Raw genomic sequence first — 18,726 nt, 5'->3', positions numbered from 1 at the left:
CGAACACCTCCGCTCGGTCCGCATTAACCAACCTGACCTCCCGCTGGCTCAGCACTTCAACTTCCCCTCCCATTCCGTATCCGACATCTCTGTCCTGGGCCTCCTCCACGGCCAGAGTGAGCAACACCGGAAATTGGAGGAACAGCACCTCATATGCCGCTTGGGGAGTCTGCATCCTGGTGGCATGAACATTGAATTCTCACAATTCTGTTAGCCCTTGCTGTCTCCTCCCCTTCCTACCTCTCCCTCAGCCCTCGGGCTCCTCCTCCTTCTTTTTCCTTTCTTCTCCCCCCACCCTCCATCAGTATGACGAAGGGTTTTGCCCCGAAACGTTGCCTATTTCCTTCCCTCCATAGATGCTGCTGCACCCGCTGAGTTTCTCCAGCATTTTTGTCTACCTGGGAAATATTTAATCCAGGCCTAGTGATTCACTTGCTGTTAAAAATCCTAAATCCCTAATATTTCCTCTTTCTCTCCATGCTGATCATATGCAATATTTAAACAACTACCGCCCAAACTTGCCTGTGGTCTATCAATATTTAAAGCAAAATGTGCATTTCTGGAAAATTCCACAGTTGCTGCACTACCAGTACGTGCCAGGGGATGGCGATCCAGGCCAAATTTACAAAGCCATTTCTCACATTGGCATGATGTAGACACAAAGTGCATCTTTGTGCAACTTAATTGAACCACGAGCTGATTTGGCTATTTTTTCATATGATGAGTTTCTATGTCCATCATTTGTTCTTATATTTTTCCTGAAAAACAAATCTCTCTGAAAAAGTTCTAATTTCTCATTCTCCTGGTAGTTTAGCTCAATTGTCATGTGTACATGTGTACAAGGTACAGTGAAAACCTTTTGTTCTGTATTAATCAGTCAGCGGAAAGACTATACATGATTACAATCGAGCCATCCACAGTGGTATTCATTTCCAGTGATTTATCTTCATTTGAGAAGAGCTAGTTAAGCAATTCAAAAAATTAATATCAAAGAGGCGAACAAAGATCATAATCTCGTGCCAACTTTGGTCGAAGTCACAACGAGACTTCCCAAAGTTGGTGGGGTGACCCAATCATTCTGTGAATGATGGAGGAGACATACAGGTGTGGCACCAAAAGGGAGATGACTCCAGGAGATGAGGCCTTGCTGATTCATGAACATAAGAAAGATCCGAGAAAGACAAGCCATGCCCTGAGGAAAGATTTGTAGGCAGCAGGAGTCTCTAGTACCGGGTGCCAACGCCTCATTGAGGTCAATCATATAACAAGAACACCTCTTAAAACAGCTAAATGCAGCGATGAAGAAGAAACTATACCAGTGGTCCGAAATATAAAGAATGGGCATGTGAGAATGGAGAACGGTGTTATTCAGTGACAAAAGCTATTTCCAGGTTCAGGGTCAATGTGGCCAACATGTTTGGAGATCAGTTGGAGAGTCGGTGAGGGAATGCTTTACCGCGAGTTGTTTCAGCTACTACGTGTGTTGATCCACTACACCCAGTTGACGGAATGATGAGATGGCCCCAAATGTATTGATGTATAACAGAGAAGAGTGGTGCTGGAGATGGCGAGGATGTTTCCAAATGTATCTGGGATCTTGATCTTGCACCATGCCACACATTAAAGATGGTGGCCCAGTTTTTCCAGCAGAAGGGGGTATGTGCCTTGGACTGGCCTGAATCAGATTTAGAATTGGTGGTTGATTACCAAGGGGAGAATGAAAGGAAAGAACTGTAGCATAATCAAGGCCATAATTCAGCTGTGGTATCAAGTTGAAAAAATCCTCAGAAACTGTTACAATCTGGTCGATTACATCCAAAATCGTGTCAAGGACTTGATAAAGAACAGTGGTGTACATATAATGTACTAAAGACATAATGGTGCAATGATAATAAATAAAAGCTAAGGCTGCGACATATACATTGACTTGTTATATCCTAGTGTATGCTTAGTTCAATTATTTGCATGACAGAGTAACTCAGTGGATTAGGCAGCATCTCTGGAGGACATGGATAGACACCATTTTGGATCAGGAAACTTCCTCAGAATGATTTTGGCACTACCTGTACTGGCAGGAAGTTATCGATGTAAAGCAAAAAAATGCTAAAAGAATCCAAGCAGAATCTGTTTCTCTAACCATAGATGTGGCCTAACCGGCTCAGTATTTCCTGTTTTGAATTTAGAATTCCAGCCCCTGCAATTGTTTTGTTTTATTTAATGCATTTTATGCAGTTTATTACATGCATTACACCTCTATCAGTGGTGCAATAAGAATAACTGGCTTTTTTGGAAGTAGTTTAAGATCACCGTGGAGAAGGTAAGATTAATAATCAGGGGTTTGGGTGACTAATATTTCTTCACTTTTAATAGGGGTTATTGTGCAAATTATCATTGATATTACAGCTGGCAGCAAGATCCCCAATTACAACTGAAGTTGTATTTAGAAAGCACCTTTTATCTACCAAAATATTCGAAGAAGCTTTGCAAACAAAATTTAGCGCTGACTCGCTAAGAAGACATTAGGATATATGACCAAAAGCTTAGTCAAAGAGAGTTTGAAATCAAAGAAGGATAAAACCACTGAAACTTAGGGAAGGAATTTGAGAGCTTGCTGTTTTGTAGTTGAAGGCATGGCCACCAGTGATGGACCAATACATTCAGGATAGTGAAGGGGCTGGAATTGGGAAGTGCAGATAATTTGGAGGGTTGTAGAGCTGGAGGAGATAACAGTTGGAGAACAGCCATGATCATATTGAATGGCGGTGCAGGCTCGAAGGGCCGAATGGCCTACTCCTGCACATATTTTCTATGTTTCTATCTTTCTATTTATGGATTATGGATATCCTGGGTGTTCACGTACTTTAAACAACTGCCCACCCCACCACACTTCCCTCTCATGTCCATTCCCACTGCTCGTTTGCCCACCATTCTCATTTTGGTAATAAGAATAAAGGCGTAGAGTATTTTCTAAGTGGAGAGAGAATCCAGAAATCGGATTGCCAGAAAAGGGACTTGGGCATGTTGGTGCAAGACTCCCAAAAAGTTAATTTGCAAGTTGAATCGGTAGTAAGGAAGGCAAATTCAATGCTGGCATTTCTATCAAGAGGACTGGAATACAAACACGGAGTTGTAATGCTGAGGCCCTATGAGGCGCTGGAGGTGTTAATTTTATTGTTGCAACAATGGTGCAGCGGTATTGCTGATGCCTTACAGTGTCAAAGACACAGGTTCGATCAGAGACACAGGTGTCTGTACAGAGTTTGTAACTTCTCCCTGTGACTGCGTGGTTTTCTCCGGGGTGCTCCGGTTTCCTCCCGCATTCCAAAGATGTACGGGCTTGTAGGTTAATTTGGCTTCGGTAAAAATTGTAAATCATCCCTAGTGTGTAGGATTGTGCCAGTGTACGGGGAACGCTGGTCGGCGCGAACTCGGTGAGCCGAAGGGCCTGTTTCTGCGCTGTATCTCCATACTAAAGTAAACTATTTGTAATGGTAAAGATGAAAACATAATGGACCTTTTCAAATTAAAACCATTATCTACAGCAGATGGTGCTGTTGAGCTACCGTGGTTAGAGAGTGGCATGAATTATGAATTATGGTGACATCACTACACAATGTCTGTCTGCTACAGCACATCTTTTCTCTGCATTCAAAGTTTACAAGCGCTACAGTAAGAAGGTATATATTTGTTTGTATTTTTTTAATTGTAGTATTGTGTGCTGTTATAGCAAGGATATGGCTGTGCTGGAGAGATTGCAGCGCAGATTCACCAGGATGATGTTTGGATGGAGGACCTGTACGGTGAGAGATTGAATAGGCTGGGTGTAAGATGGAACTGGGTGTAAGATGGAGCTGGTGTAAGATGGAACTGGTGTAAGATGGAGCTGCAGATGCTGGTTTACACCAAAGATAGACACAAAACGGTGTACACATGTTATCTGCTCCACTGTGAAATCTCCTCAAGGTATGCTCACTTTGAAGTTCTCCTTCTTTCTCTGACATGAGTTCTGCAACACCCTCTCTCATTGCTCCTGCTCTGTGATTCCTACAGAGTTTACCATATATTTTAGCCCAGACTCGTTCATCGTCTACATTGATCTGTCGTTTTCACATCTTACCCTTCGGTATCTCTGTGTCTCCCTCCCCCCATGGCTATCAGTCTGAAGAAGGTCCTCGGTCCATAACGACACCCATTTCTTCTCCCCAAAGATGCTGCCTGTTCCACTGAGTCACTCCATCAATTTGTGTCCATCTTTTTGACTAGGCTGGGCTTGATTTCTGTGGAGTAAAGGAGGCTGAGGGGTGAAAGAAGGATGTGACAGTAGATAGTCAAGATCCGGAAGTGGCGGTGCTGTTGAATGGCTGTGGCTCGCCTGCAGTCCGTCTGTTTTTACTTTTTGTCTTTTTTGTTGTTGTCTTGTTTAGTTAAATGTTTGGTTATTAGGTTGTGTTATGTGTGTGGGGGGGGGCTGAAACAGAGCTTTCTGTCTCTCCCTTCGGGGGAATGCGACTTTATTGTCGTATCCCCCTTCTCTGCCTCCGTCTGCGCTGAGGCCTAATGGCGGAGCAGGCGGCCTCCAACCTGCGACCGACCTCGAGGCTCCAGAGGTAGAGCCAGCCAGGATTCACCAACGCGAGGCTGGCCGTCTACGAGCTGTGGCGGCGTTCGGGCGCTCCAGTGGCAGCGGCACGACTCGGCGCTCCGGTGAGGGCTGCCTGGCGCGGGGCTGGAATGGCGCTCCGGTGGCTGTGGCGGCCCGGCGCGGGGTTGAGACGGCGCTCCCGTGAGGGCGGCCCAGCGCGGGGTTGAGACGGCGCTCCCGTGAGGGCAGCTCGGCACGGGGCTGGGACGGCGCTCCCGTGAGGTCGGCCCGGCTCGGGACTGGGACGGCGCTCCCGTGAGGTAGGCCCGGCTCGGGACTGGGACGGTGCTCTGGTGAGGGCGGCCCGGCGCGGGGCCGGGACGGCGCTCCCGTGAGGGCGGCCCAGCTCGGGGCTGGGACGGCGCTCCGCGGCGGCAGCCTGAATCCGGGGCTCGGCCGCGGGCCAGTAGGCGACATCGTCGGGACCTCGCGGGTCACAGGCTGGTGCCTGATTTCCGGAGCTCCCGCGGCAACAGCTGCGTCCGCTCGACTGGAGGGCGGCAGCTTCGACCACCCCAGGCCGCGGAGCTTGAACCGGCCCGTTCGCGGAGCTCGGTGAGCCGTGGGACTGACTTACCATCGCCCGGTGGGGTATCGCCTCGGCGCAGTGGGAGAAGAGGAGGGAAGAGACAGTCACCCTAAGATTTTTGCCTCCATCACAGTGAGGAGGTGCCTGGTGAACTCACTGTGGTGGATGTTAATTTGTGTTTATTGTGTGTTTTGTTGTTTATTATTACATGTATGGCTGCAGGCAACGACATTTCGTTCAGACCGAAAGGTCTGAATGACAAATAAAGGATCTAATCTAATCTAATCTAATCTTTCCCATGGCAGGGTGAAGGGTATCAAAAACAAAAGGGCATAGGTTTAAAATGAGAGGATTTTTTCAAAGAGATCAGAGGCGTATGTTTTTAACACAGAGTGGTTGATATCTGGAACATCCTGTCAGAGGGGATGGATTTGGATTCAATCACCACATTTTAGACACATGGAGCCAGTCACATAGATAGGCAAGACACGGAGGGTACTGACCAAAAGTGGGCAAATGGGGTTAGTGTGGAAGGGCAAAAAGCTTTCATGGATGTGGTGGGCTGACGGGCCTGTTTCTGTGCTGCCTGAAGAAGGGTTCCAAACCAAAATGTTGCTTATCCTTTTCCTTCAGAGATGTTGCCTGACCCACCGAGTTGCCCCGGCACTCTGCACAGGTATGCCTACTTTGAATAGTTCCCTTCCTCTCTCTGTCAGAGGATCTGAAGAAGGGTCTCAACCAAAAACATCACCTATTCCTTTTCCTTTACAGATGCTGCCTGACCCACTGAGTTACTTTCACTCTTTAGAAACATAGAAAATGGGTGCAGGAGGAGGCCATTCGGCCCCTCGTGCCAGCACCGCCATTCATTGTGATCATGGCTGATCGTCCCCAATCAATAACCCGTGCCTGCTTTCTCACCTCTTTGTGTCTATCTTTGTTATAAACGGGCATCTGCAGTCTTTGTTTCTACATTCTGTGCCGTGTAACTCCATAACTTGAAGGAGAGTCGATGAGGGTGGTGCATTTGATCTGATTCTAGTTGAGTTTAGCTAGGCTTTACACATGATGCTTTGTTGGTAGATGAGCCAAAAGTGTGAACGGCTGTGAGATCCAAGGGAAGGCGATGAAATTGATCCAAATTGACTCGGTGGCAGACAGGGTTATCGCTGTCTAATGTTTTTAATGAATGGAAGCCACAAACTTCAGTACCTGGTTCCCTGCTTTTTGCTCTGCATATGATTCATGTAGCAGGTTAGATAAAGCTTGCAGATGATTGTCGATAAGGTGATTAAAAAGACATGATTTCCTTTATCAACCGAGACAAAGAATATAAGAATGGGGACAAAATGCTGGAGCAACTCAGCGAGTCAGGCAGCAGCTCTAGAGAAAAGGAATAGGTTGTAGTGGCATCTAGTGGTGGGGTGGGGAGGTCAGAACCCTCATCATTGGTCCTCATCGACTCTCCTTCAAGCAGAGTGCAGGCCAGCAAATCCAATTTCACAGCATTTCATGCAGAGTGCACACTCATGCACTCACACACACATGCTCTCACACACTCATTCAGGTACAACTTCTTCCTGACAGCCATCAGGCTATTAAACATAGCGAATAGCTCTGAACTACAAAAGACTATATTATTTGTACTATTTGTTATTTATTGAACACTCACACACACCCTCCACCTCACACACTCACACCCTCCACCTCACACACTCACACTCTCCACCTTACACACTCACACCCTCCACCTCTCACGCACACACACCCTCCACCTCACACTCATACCCTCCACCTCACACACACCCTCCACCTCACACACTCATACCCTCCACCTCACACACTCACACAGCCACTCACACAGACACACACAGACTACACACTCACACCACATTCACCCACACACCCACACACACACACAGACTCACACACTCACAAATACACACACAAACACACCATATATATGGCAGTAAACTTTTTTGAATACTCACAGGGCTCAGCGCGGCTTCTCCACTCAGGGCCTTCCGCAGTCAGTAATACATCCGCATTCAGCACTCACCGGAATTTACGCGTTGTTCAGCGCTACCTGTAAACTACGTCATGGAATGAGCGGAACTTTTGAAGTAAACACAGTATGATCTTACCACATTTTCAAACCACATTTTCAAACCACATTTTCAAACCACATTTAGGGCACTCACAGGTCAGTAGACACTCAGTGTTGTGTAGATTCCCAGCTCAGACAGAGTCGTGGCCTCTCCCTCGCCATCTTTCAGACAGACTGAACCACATCCAGACTTCCGGGTTTTATAGTCCCTCCCCACACCACCCCCCCGCCACCCCCACACCCCCAAAAGGGGTGTGGCCTTCATGACGGTGATTGCTGGAGAGAGAATCTCAACATTTTTTAAACACTAATAACACTTTTTATTTTTCATCGATGGGAAAAATCCTCGGCACCTGATGAGCGGAGGGGGACTCTGAGTAAGATGGCCAAAAATCACAGCCGTAAAATCAAAGCACAGTGCAAACAGGAACTGGCAAGATGAGGCTTTTAATTATATAGATAGGCCAAACGCAGGCAAGTGGGACTAACATACGTTGAGCATCTTGGTCAGCATGGACGTTGGGCCGAAGGGTCTGCTTCCATGCTGTATGACTCTATGACGTCTTGGTATGTGGAGGAAACCGGTACACATGGTGTGAACCCACGCAGTCACAGGTAGAACGTGCAAACTCCACACGGGCAGCACCTGAGGTCAGCATTGCACCCGGCTCTCTGGTGCTGAGGCAGCAGCTCTACCAGCTGAGCCACGGTATTACCACCAAATTCCCAGCATTTAATGCCCTTATTGTAGTCATTTTGGCATCACTAATGCTCTTGTTTGCTTCGTTGAAAATAAATCCCAGATCTGCAATAATATTTTTTTAAATCATCAGAGAGATTATCTGAAAAATCAATCATCGAGAGGATCAAAATAACAATGTCGGTTGTGGTCAGGTGAATAGCTAATGTGCATTTTTGCATAATTGAGACAAAAATGACGTGAACACAATACAGCAAGCATCCTGTGCTCTGTTTTGAAACATGAAAAGAACTAGCAACTTGTCAATGCACAGTGGAAAAAACGGCAGAACCTTTGATTCGATTTCGAGGGTTATCACCCAGTGTTTGTTTCTCTGCAGGCGACCTGCTCTTTCAGACAAAGAGCATTGTCTTCTCCCGATCCATTCCCAGGGCAGATTTGGCATTGGACCAAGCTCGAACTCTTTGCCAAGCTCCTCTGCAATATAAACATTCTTCTGTCTGTGCAAAGAGCTGGATGGCCATATTCTGTGGGGAACTCATGCAAGAATGAGACACTCTGATTAGTGCAAGCTCGCAGGTTTCAAAACAGATCCCTGTCGCAGTCCCAGAGCGAGAGCAAGTTGTGTTCATTGTGCAAGTCCCATGGCGGAACAAGGAGCCTGCAATTGTCTCCAGGAAAAATGGCCCTGGAGATCCAGGTGAATGATTTGCTGAGCAGTGAAAAGACAGAACTGGTACGTGATTCACATTCACACGGGAAGGCACTGTTGGGGCCTTTTAGAGCTTTATCCTTAATGTTGTATTGAACTGTTGCTTGGGACTTGCAGCTCTTTATACTGAATATTGAGAAATCAATATACTTGGATCCAAATTGACTCGGTGGCAGACAGGGTTATCGCTGTCTAATGCATTTAATGAATGGAAGCCACAAACTTCAGTACATGGTTCCCTCCTTTTTGCTCTGTATATGATTAATGTAGCAGGTTAGATAAAGCTTGCGGATGATTGTCAAAAAGGTGATTAAAAAGACATGATTTCATTCAGTCGAACTTCACGAGTTTTGTTTCGTTTTTATTGAAAATGAAATTCACTTTGCTCAACCTGTCTGGCCTCACTACAAGGTAAAGTTTTCGGATCGAGACCCATCTGGAGAGAGGATTTTACTTCCATACAGAGGATGGGGGAGGGGTGTGGAATCTGAAACTCACTGCCTCAAAGGGCAGGAAAGCAGAAGACGGCAGCACAGTGGTACAGCTGTTGCCTCACAGTGCCAGAGACCCGGGTTCGATCCTGATCTTGGGCATTGCCTGCGTGGATTTTGCACGTTCTCCCTGTGACCGCATGGGTTTCCTTCAGTTCTGGTTTTTCCTCGCATCCCAAAGACATGCGGGTTTGTAGGTTGTTTGCCTTCCCTAAAATTATCCCTAGTGTGCAGAGAAAGTGGGATAACGTAGAACTAGTGTGAACAGTTGATCGATGGTCGGTGTGGGTTTAGTGGACCAAGAAGCCTGTTTCCATGTTGTAACTTTCAATCAATCAAGACCTTGTTGCATTTGAACAGAAGGTACACAAAAAAGCTGGAGAAACTCAGCGGGTGCAGCAGCATCTATGGAGCGAAGGAAATTTGAACATTTGAAGAGAACCTGGTTATGTATTTTAAGAGTCATGACCTGCGGATTGAGTCACAGATTGAGTGCTGCAGGATTGGGATGATGCTGCACAATTCTTTATGAAATGACGTGGACAAGATGGGCTGAAGGGCCTCCTGACCCGGACATTTTACGAGGTGTTGTCAATCTGCAAAAGCACCACAAGGCGGCGTTGACGTCCAGTTCAACATTAAAAACCCTAATTGTTTTACAATGCTCGAGACACAAGTGTTTATTCGTCATTTGAACAGGAACAAGGACATTCTTACTTGCTGCAGCTTTACAGACACATTAGATGCAATAACAATGATAAATGTACAATAAATTGTCAGTTATTTCATGTAAACCAGACGATGATGGTGTAAGAAACAAAGTAGGTAGAGTAACCAGAGTAGAGCGAAGATGGCAGTGCTTCTGTAGGGTGGAGGGATGAGAAAGGGTTGCGATTATAGTGCAGCTTGGTTCTGTGGCATTGGTGAGCGTTTGTTATGATTATGTCTGTGTCTGAGCCCTGAACAGAACAACAGAGATGTGTACACACAGGAAATTAAAACTGTTGATTCTCTCCACTGCAGGATTGCCAAGGCAGATACATGGGCGTTCCCTTCCTGAAGTCAATGATCTGACATTAGATTATCGATCTCCTTCCTGTACTCTTTGCGTTAACTGTTATTCGTCCAACAACAGAGGTATCAGCTGCAAATTTGGAGATGGTGTTGGAGCTGTGTAAAGGGCCTGTCCCACGAGCATGCGACTGCATGCGGCAAGCGCGACCAAACCGGAAGCGGGGGCCGCGCGGAGGTCGAGTGATCCCGTACGAGTTGACGTGAAGTTCAAGCGAAGTCCGCGGGAAGTTCACGCCATGCGTACGCCGTCAAGACACTGCGTACGGCGTCAAGACGCTGCGTACATCGTCGAGACGCTGCGTACGGCCTCAATGCGGCTGTGGACCGGCAGGCCGTTGCCACGCGGAATGTTTTGACTGTCAGTTTTTCGGATGTCGGGACCAGCCCTGCACAACTCCGTATGGCTCCGGCGATCGAAGTGGGACCGGTCCCGCGAGGCCTTACGGCTCAAGTGACCACGTTAGGTCGCGCTTGCCGCATGCAGTCACATGCTCGTGGGACAGACCCTTAAGACTATAGTTATGGGTAGAGCATGGGACTGAGCATGCAGCCTTGAGGTGCCCCTGGGCTGATGGTCAGTGAGAAGAAAGTACTGTCAGTTATCAGTTAGTTTATTGTCACGTGTACCCAGGTACAGTGAAAAGCTTTTGTTGCGTACCAACCACACAGCGGAGAGACGATACATGTTACAATCGAGCCATTCACAGTGTACAGATAACATTTAGTGCAAAGTAAAGCCAATAAAGTCCGATCAAAGATAGTCTGATAGTAGTTCAGGACTGCTCTGTCGTTGTGGTAGGATGGTTCAGTGGCAATCCGTACCGACTGAGGTCAGCCCAGAAGGAAGTCAAGGATCCAGTTGCATGGAGAGGAGCAGAGACTGGTCCCTTGAGTTTGGCAGTAGAATGTGTCTGAAGAAGGGTCTCAACTCAAAATGGCACCCATTCCTTCTCTCCAGAGATGCTGCCTGTCCCGCTGAGTTACTCCAGCATTTTCTGTCTATCCCCTGAGATTTGCGATGAGTTTGGAGGGGATGATGGTGCTCATTGCCGAGCTGTAATCAATGAACAGCAGAATGATCTACTTGTTCCTATTGTTCAAGCGGTCTAACGCAGAGTGGAGAGCTAGCAAGATCACAACCACTGTGGATTTGTTGTGATGGTCGGCAAATTTAAGTATGTCATTATCACAAAGGACGTGAGTGCCACGGGTTGCTAGTCATTGAGGCATGTCACCTTGTTCTTCTTGGGCGCCTTTTGATATTTTTGGTTATCCCTTTTAAAGCAGGTGGAAACATTGAACCCTAGTGGTGAGAGGCTGAACATGCCCATGAAAACTCCAGCCAGTTCGTCTGTCCAGAGAACGTGAGAATGTGGCCAGGCACACCATGAGGGCCAGGTGGTTTCCGGGGCTTCACCCTTCAGAAGGAATTGTAGGAGGAGCGCAGGACAAGGAGTGAGGAGGGAGGATGTCCAGCTATCAGGTAATGTGAGCGGAGATCTGGGGAAGAGGAATAGTGAGGAATGGAGGATGGGAAGAGTGAGGGAATGGGGAAATGTCAGAGTGAGGCATGGAGGAAGGAACTGCGGATGCTGGTTTACGCCATGGATAGACTCAAAATGCTGGAGTAACTCAGCGGGTCAGGCAACATCTCTGGAGAAAAGGAATAGTTGACATTTCGGGTCAGAACCCTTCTTCAGATTCTGACTTCTTCGGGGCCTCTGAAGAAGGGTCTCAACCCGAAACGTCACCTATTCCATTTTTCCAGAGATGCTGCCTGATCCGCTGAGCTTTTTGTGTCAAAGTGAGGTGATGGGCGTGGAAGAGAAGGGGCGGGCAGGTTATGGAAAGAATGGCAGAAATAAATGGATGTGAGGGGGGGAGGGATGGGAACTGAAGAAATGAAACAAGGGTGAGAAAAAACAAGTAGGGGAAACCAAGTGAAAAGATGAATCAGTGAGGATGGATGATGAATAAACAGAGACAAGGATGAATGTGTCTGCCCACATTCAATGTGTGTGTGTTTGGGGACAATTATTTGTGAGCATGATCTCATTTAATTAGTTAAACCAAGCTCTAGAGGGAAGGGTCAGGCAGGTGTATAGTGACGATAGACACAAAATGCAGAAATAACTCAGTGGGACAGGCAGCATCTCTGGAGAGATGGAATGGATGACGTTTTAGGTCGAGACCCTTCTTCAGACCGTTACCTACTCTAATCTCTCCCCCTCTGAACATACAGTCCTCAGCTCACTCTGCAACTACCTTCCTACACAGCTCTACAATTAAGGCAGTTTTGAAACATTCACATGTACAAACTGACTATCTCAGCATGACACAAGGAAGCAAAGGAGCTTGAAATAGAACTTTAAAACCAGGATGCGAGATAGAGGAAATGCGGCAAGAACCACTCATGCAATGACACACACAAGATGTTGAACGAGCAAACCACATGACCAGCACTGGCTGGAATCTAACCGTTTCCTCTTCTCCGGCCTGGCATATTTAGGACATGTAAAAAGATGAGCAGAAGGTTAAGTGGCCTCTGTAAATTCATCCTAGTGTGCAGGGAGTGGTCTAGGAGGTGGGATAACATAAAACTAATGTGGACGGGTGATCGCTGGTCAGCATGCACTCGGTGGGCCGAAGGGCCTGTTTCCAAGCTGTATCTCTAAAAACTAAAACATTTAGACCTACAACTCTACTGAGAAACAGCCAATGCGGTTCCACCAAGTCTGGATTCATTCCTGAAAGGCTTTGGGTATAAGAATGCTCAGCTGGTCAATCTTTTATCAGTCCTCACTCCACATGGATAAAATTCAGGATAAGTTCGGGGATTATAGTATCACAGGGGAAAGATGCAATCTCTCCCTTCCCCTGGCACTGTGACTGTCCAACATGAGGGGCTACCCCACACAATTGTTCTCAGGTTTGGTTGCCCTAAGAAATCATGTTTCATCTTTGCTACAACATGCAAGTCTTTTGATTTTAGAGATACAGCAAGGTAAGAGGCCCTTCACTCACTGAGTCTGCGCCGACCAGCGATCACTCCATACACAAGCACCATCTGGTGCACAAGGGACAATTTTACCAAACCCAATTAGCCCACATACCTGTACATCTTTGGAATGTGGGAGGAAACTGGAGGACCCGGAGAAAATCCACGCGGTCACAGGAAGTATGTACAAACTCAATACAGACAACGCCTGTAGGCAGGATTGAACCTGGGTCTCTGATGATGTAAGGCAGCAACTCTAGCTCTGTGCCACCATGCCACGCCAAGTCGCCATTATGGCCCTTAGGTCCACCTCGCCCCCAGTCCTAGTGCGGACTGTGGCCTAGATAGGTGTGTCATTGCTCCAATCCTCTGTTCAATCATCATCACCTTCAACTAGCTCCCTGCCGAGGTGAAGCTAACCTGCAGGAGGAGAAAGGAACCATTCAGCCTCCGTATCAAATTTACTTCAGCTTCAGAGCTGCAGGGGACAGGCCATGCATGCATGAGTACTTGAATGCCCAGGGGCAAGCTCCAACTTAATGTTGACTCGTTAACTGAAGCTCACAAGGAAATGTGCATTGCACTTACCATCAGGAACGCAAATGTTTTCCATCAATTCGAAGCCAATGCATGGCACCATTCCATGGAAAGAGCTTGGAATAAGCGGATTGCTTCCATACTTTGTGAGCCACCTCTCGGTGAAGCAAAACATCAATGTGGAAATCCATTGTGATCTCCAGTCACCTGACAAAAAGAGTATCTGAAGAAGATCTCAAACAGTGCAAGGTTTGTAGTATAGCAGGTAACAGTATTCTCACCCTCCATTGTGTTTTAGAGGCATGGACTACTGCAACAAACAACTCAAAACTCTGGCAAAATGCCACCGGTGACGCCTCTTCCAAATCTGCGGGCAAAATATGCAATCGGAGGGAAATTTGTGTTCAGAAACAGAAACAGGTAAAGCTACTAATGCAAACTGGTTCTAGACACACATGAATGGGCAGAGGGCTTGGGTGGAACAGGGTTGCTAATCTAGTTGTAGAAGCAGTCATATTAGATATTCTACACCCTTTCACTTTGCCTCTTTTCACAATTCGCAGCAGATCAGGAAGAGTTTGTGCACAATAACAAATGGTCTGAAGAAGGGTCTTGACCCAAAACGTCATCCATTCCTTCTCTCCATAGATGCTGCCTCACCCGCTGGACCAAGCTCGAACTCTTTGCCAAGTTCCTCTGCAATATAAACATTCTTCTGTCTGTGCAAAGAGCTGGATGGCCATATTCTGTGGGGAACTCATGCAAGAATGAGACACACGCTATAGGATCTTTGGACTGAACCACATCCAGACTTCTGGGTTTTATAGTCCCTCCCCCCACCCCCCCAGAAGGGGCGTGGTCTTCATGGCGGTGATTGACAGGAGATAGAATCTCAACATTTTTAAAACATTAATAACTCTTTATATTTTTCATCGATGGGAAAAATCCTTGGCACCTGATGAGCAGAGGGGGACTCCGAGTAAGATGGCCAAAGATGGCAATATTATTTTTATAAATCATCGGAGAGATTATCTGAAAAATCAATCATCGAGAGGATCAAAATAACAATGTCGGTTGTGGTCAGCTGAATAGCTAATGTGCATTTTTGCATAATTGAGACAAAAATGACGTGGACACAATACTGCAAGCATCCTGTGCTCTGTTTTGAAACATGAAAAGAACTAGCAACAACTTGTCACTGCACAGTGGAAAAAGCAGCAGAACCTTTGATTCGATTTCGAGGGTTATCCATCCAGTGTTTGTTTCTCTGCAGGCCACCTGCTCTTTCAGACAAAAGATTCTGCATTGTGTTCTCCCGATCCATTCCCAGGGCAGATTTGGCATTGGACCAAGCTCGAACTCTTTGCCAAGCTCCTCTGCAATATAAACATTCTTCTGTCTGTGCAAAGAGCTGGATGGCCATATTCTGTGGGGAACTCATGCAAGAATGAGACACTCTGATTAGTGCAAGCTTGCAGGTTTAAACACAGATCCCTGTCGCAGTCCCGGAGTGAGAGCAAGTTGTGTTCATTGTGCAAGTCCCATGGCGGAACAAGGAGCCTGCAATTGTCTCCGGGGAAAATGGCCCTGGAGACTCAGGTGAATGATTTGTTGAGCAGTGAAAAGACAGAACTGGTACGTGATTCACATTCACACGGTAAGGCACTGTTGGGGCCTTTTAGAGCTTTATCCTTAATGTTGTATTGAACTGTTGCTTGGGACTTGCAGCTCTTTATACTGAATATTGAGAAATCCATATACTTGGATTTTATCCTCTGTGCTTTAATTTGCTTTTAATAATATCTAGGCAATTGTATTAACCAGAACTTTTCTCACAGATGATTTTCTGAAATAATGTTGCCATCGGAATTTGCTTTTGGCCAAGTAATATAAGATTCAGCATCTATGGAAAATATGGATAGGTGGTTTCCAATCCATGTTCTCCTGAGATGCTGTCTGACCCACTGAGTTACTCCAGCACTTTTTTTTCTAAACCTGCACTTGCAGTTTCTTATATCTAAGATCATGAATGTGCATTCCAGTCAAAGTAACAACAACAAAGATAAAAGCTGAGCACGTGTGTCTACGATGTTGAAGAACGTTGGAAAATACAGTAGGTTGTGTGGACTCTTTCACTAGGGGAAGGCCAAGCATTTAACAGTGAGGTATCCTGAATTTGAGTTAAATGATGGCATTGATGAACAGTTTCAAGATAGTAATCAACTCATTTTAGGATTTTTGCGGATGTCGCCAATAGAAGAGATAGGGAAGAACCAGTGGATGTGATGTGTTTGAATGTTCAATCAATCAATCAATCAATCAATCAACCTTTATTGTCATCTTGCAAGCAACAGTTGTACAGTGCAAAATGAAAAGACGTTTCCCAGGGAATAGCGGAACATCGCACATGAAATTTAAAACATTTCACACATAATAACACTAAAAACAATCCAGTCCCTGATGGAACAGTATAAATAGTTAAAAGCAGGTAAAACACAACGTTAAAATACAATAAACCAATCATAAAAATGTCCGGGGCAGCTGATTTGAGTGGCCAGTGCCAGTTATTAAAGTGGCCAGTGCCAGTTATTAAAGTGTCCGTGCCAGCCGCAGAATCAAGTGACTGTGAGTACAGAGTGACTGTTTAGCAGCCTCACAGCCTGTGGTAGGAAGCTGTTTAGCAGTCTTGTGGTCCGGCCTTTGATGCTTCGATATCTCTTGCCTGATGGCAGGAGATCCAGGTGTGTGTGGAGGGGGTGCAGTTTGTCCTTAGCAATTCTCTGAGCTTTTTTCAGACAGCGGCTCTGGAACAGTTCTTGTACCGAGGGTAGGGAGACGCCAATGATCCTCTCTGCTCCCCTCACTACCCTCTGCAGAGCCTTCCTGTCCGAGCAGTTGCAGGTGGAGTACCACGTATTTATGCAGTACGTGAGTACAGACTCCACCGTACCCCTGTAGAAAGTCCTGAGGATGTTGGTGGGGAGTGAGGCCTGTTTTAGTTTCCTCAAGAAGTGCAGTCGCTGATGGGCACATTTGACGGTCCCAGTGGTGTTCCTGGACCAGGTGAGGCCATCTGTAATTTGCACACCGAGGAACTTTATGCTCTCCACTCTCTCCACTGTGGTGCCACTGATGTTGAGGGGTGTATGCTTTGGCTGCGCCCTCCTGACGTCGACAACCATCTCCTTCGTTTTGTCGACATTTAATTCTAGATTATTTTTGCCGCACCAGTCCACTAGTTGTTTTACTTCCTCCCTGTACATTGATTCGTCATCTCCGCTGATGAGTCCCACCACTGTTGTGTCATCCGCAAATTTTATGATCTTATTGTCCCTGAATCTGGCAGCACAGTCATGTGTGAGCAATGTGAACAACAGCGGGCTGAGCACACAGCCTTGAGGGGAGCCGGTGCTCAACGTGATCGAGCCTGAAGTGTTCTTGCCAACACGGACTGACTGCAGTCTCTCTGTCAGAAAGTCCAAGATCCAGTGACACAGGGTGGTGTTGAGGCCCAGCAGGGTTAGTTTCTCCACAAGTCTCTGTGGGATGATGGTGTTAAACGCTGAGCTGAAGTCAATGTACAGGATTCTGGCATATGTGTTTTTGTTTTCCAGATGCGTGAGTACTGTGTGCAGCGTGGTAGAGATGGCATCCTCTGTAGAACGGTTGGGGCGATAGGCAAACTGGAGGGGGTCTAACGATGAGGGGAGGCTGGCAGTAATGTGGGGTTTCACCAGGCATTCAAAACACTTCATTATTATTGGGGTCAGGGCGACAGGGCGGTAGTCATTTAGGCATGCAATCACTGGTTTCTTCGCTATGGGGATTATCGTGGAGGTTTTGAGGCATGTGGGGACAATGGCTTGACTAAGGGAGATGTTAAACATGTCTGTTAGCACATCTGCTAACTCCTCAGCACATTCCTTGAGCACACGTCCTGGGATGTTGTCGGGTCCGACTGCTTTCCACGGGTTGACCTTAGACAGGATTCTCCGTGTGTCCATTGAGTCTATGGTCAGGACTGGCTGGTCGGTTTGTAAGCAGGGGCTGGCTCTCCCCTTGGGTGTGGTGTTTGCTGCATCAAAACGTGAAAATAAGTTGTTCAGTTCATCTGGGAGAGAAGTGTCCGTGTCAGTTACCTGCTGCCTTGCCTTGTACCCCGACAGTGTTTGGATTCCCTTCCACATCCTCCTGGTGTCTCATGTCACAGAGGTGTCCCTGGATTTTCCCCGCGTAGGCACGTTTCGCTGCCCTGATTCCTTTTTCCAGTGCAGTCCTGGTAGATCGAAGAGCGGCTGTGTTACCGGCTCTGTAGGCTGCATCACGAGCCCTCAGCAGCGAGCGCACCTCTGCTGTCATCCATGGCTTTTCATTTCCACGTGCAGTGAAGTTTTAATGACAGTGACATCCTCGGTGCACTTGGCAATGTAGCTGCTTACAGTCTCTGCGTACTGCTCGATGTTGATGAGGTCATCATAGGATGCTGCTGTCCTGAACACATCCCAGTCAGTGTGCAGGAAGCAATCCTGCAGTGCTGAGGCTGCTCCCTCTGGCCAGACCCTGGTGTGTTTTCTCTCCGCTCTGACTTGTTTTTGCAGAGGTCTGTAGGCTGGTGTTAAAAACACTGAAGTGTGGTCCGAGTGGCCCAGGTGAGGGCGTGGGGCTGCCTTGTAAGCCTCTGGGGTGTTGGTGTAAACCAAGTCCAAGATGTTCTCTCCTCTGGTCTTAAAATCCACATATTGCTAGAATTTTGGGAACACAGTCTTAAGGCTGGTGTGATTAAAATCCCCACCCACCACAATGAAGCTGTCAGGATATTTGGTCTGGAACTCACTGATGGCGTCATGCAGAGCTCCCAGTGCTTCGTTGGCCTTAGAATTTACATTTGCACTTGGAGCAACATATACAGCCACAACAAAAACAACGGAGAATTCCC

This window comes from Amblyraja radiata, chromosome 31, assembly GCF_010909765.2.
Source record: "Amblyraja radiata isolate CabotCenter1 chromosome 31, sAmbRad1.1.pri, whole genome shotgun sequence".
Taxonomy (NCBI): domain Eukaryota; kingdom Metazoa; phylum Chordata; class Chondrichthyes; order Rajiformes; family Rajidae; genus Amblyraja; species Amblyraja radiata.
The sequence above is the reverse complement of the archived record's forward strand: the minus strand, read 5'-3'. Positions refer to the sequence as shown.